At 45.9% G+C, this 1,775-nt stretch overlaps 1 pseudogene; it reads right to left on the bottom strand.

Annotated features, from left to right (window-relative positions):
• Window positions 1–728: 728 nt before the first annotated feature.
• Window positions 729–1,775, bottom strand: part of LOC122541504 — an 18,052-nt pseudogene continuing 17,005 nt past the window's right edge.

Genomic DNA, 1,775 nt, shown 5'->3' with positions numbered 1-1,775 from the left:
ATCAATCCTCTTTGTTACTTCTTCAAAAAACTCAATCACGTTTGTGAGACATGATTTCCCACGCACAAAGCCATATCCCTAATCAGTCCTTGCCTTTCCATATACATGTACATCCTGTCCCTCAGGATTCCCTCCAACAACTTGCCCACCACTGAGGTCAGACTCACCGGTCTATAAATAAATAAAGATATTCGTTGTCGGAAAGACATCCCCAGCGGAAACTACTTCAGGAACACCATCTGGACCCTAGAAACGTTTACTTTTCAGAGAATTTACAAATTGATCGCTGATCCTTGGTATCTTTTCAAACACACGGTACAGCACCGCCAATGTCTGGCAAGAGACGGTACTGCTGCCCAATGCCATTCAGTGACGATCACATCCACCAGATGGCGGTGTCATACGATCAAACCCCTTGGTGTGGGGCGAGCGAGAAATCTGAAATAAAATCAGAAAATGCTGCAAATCTTCAGTAAGTCTGGCAACAGCTGTGGAGAGAGAGCTGGAGTTAAGTATTGGGAATGCTGGAAATCATGGGACAGCGTGGGTTTTATTCTCCCCTCACCAAAAATATAAGGAGTTCAATCGAATATGCTATGAAAATGTTGCTTCAGCGTTTGGATAGCCCCCTCAGGATTTCATGTTCCGGGTGCAGAGTGAGAAATGAAAACTCAGAGAAATCTGGGAAACAGGTGAAGAGATGGAGTATGGGAATGTGGGGTATTGACTGAAGCAGGGAGTAAATGAAGGAAGGAGAGATACAAGAGATTTAATGAACTTTTTTTTATTTTCACCATCTGACATTTATACTTGGAAATGCTTTATTTACATTTCGGTTGTGATTTTACAAAATATAATCTCAAAATTCAACAACACATTTTACAACAACCTGTTGTCAATGGGGGTGTCTGACGCCAATCCCTGACCCAGGGTGTCGTTGCAATGTTAGGTAGGTCACGAGGCACCGCCCCTTTCATGACAGATTCTCAGAAACTGGTCTTTATTCCAAATCCCAAAGAAAGGATAAAGTTTCTCAGTGAATTTATTCCTAGTGAAGGTGCGTAGATGGGACTTGGTGTCCGCATTGTAAAATGAAACTGTCCCAGATTCATAACTGAGACAAACTCCCACCTTCCTGAGTATCTGACGTGCACAAAGAGACGATGGCAAGTTTATATAACAATTATCCCAATCCCGCCCCACGATCCAGAATCCATTCCCCGGGATCAGACTGATGCATGTCTTCCTCTCCACAGACTCTGAGGCTACTCCCAGACTCCAGCCCGGAGCCCCCGGCACCTCCACCTCCCAGTAATGTCTCCCCGATTTGAATCCCTCTGATCCCAGGGCACAAGCCCAGTATGTAAATCTCTTCTTGGTGTAAGGGAGACTCCTCTGGCTCCCAGTCCGTCTCAACCTCATCAGATCCTCAGACACCTCGAAATAGGGACTCGCTGTTTCCACATCCACGGTCACAGAGACTGGTAGGAAAAAAAGAGATTTAGAGACAAGAGTGTGTGTGTTCATGTGTTACAGTGGGGAAGAATGTGTGAGTGTGGGGAAGATGTGTGCAGGTTGGTGGGGGGAGGTAGGATGAGTATGTGGGTGGGGCTGTGTGTCTTTCTATGTGGAGTGTTCATGTGTGTGTTGGGGAGAACGTGTATATGGATGAGCACTGTGTGAGAGTGTGGGGCAAGTGTGTGTGTGAGAGAGAGAGAAGGGAATGTGTGTCTGTGGGGGAGACATGCAGGTGTGGGAGTGTGGAAAATTTGTGT

The sequence above is a fragment of the Chiloscyllium plagiosum genome, chromosome 37 (genome assembly GCF_004010195.1).
Source record: "Chiloscyllium plagiosum isolate BGI_BamShark_2017 chromosome 37, ASM401019v2, whole genome shotgun sequence".
In the NCBI taxonomy this organism is placed as follows: domain Eukaryota; kingdom Metazoa; phylum Chordata; class Chondrichthyes; order Orectolobiformes; family Hemiscylliidae; genus Chiloscyllium; species Chiloscyllium plagiosum.
Note: the sequence above shows the minus strand (reverse complement) of the source record. Positions and strands in the feature narration are given on the sequence as shown.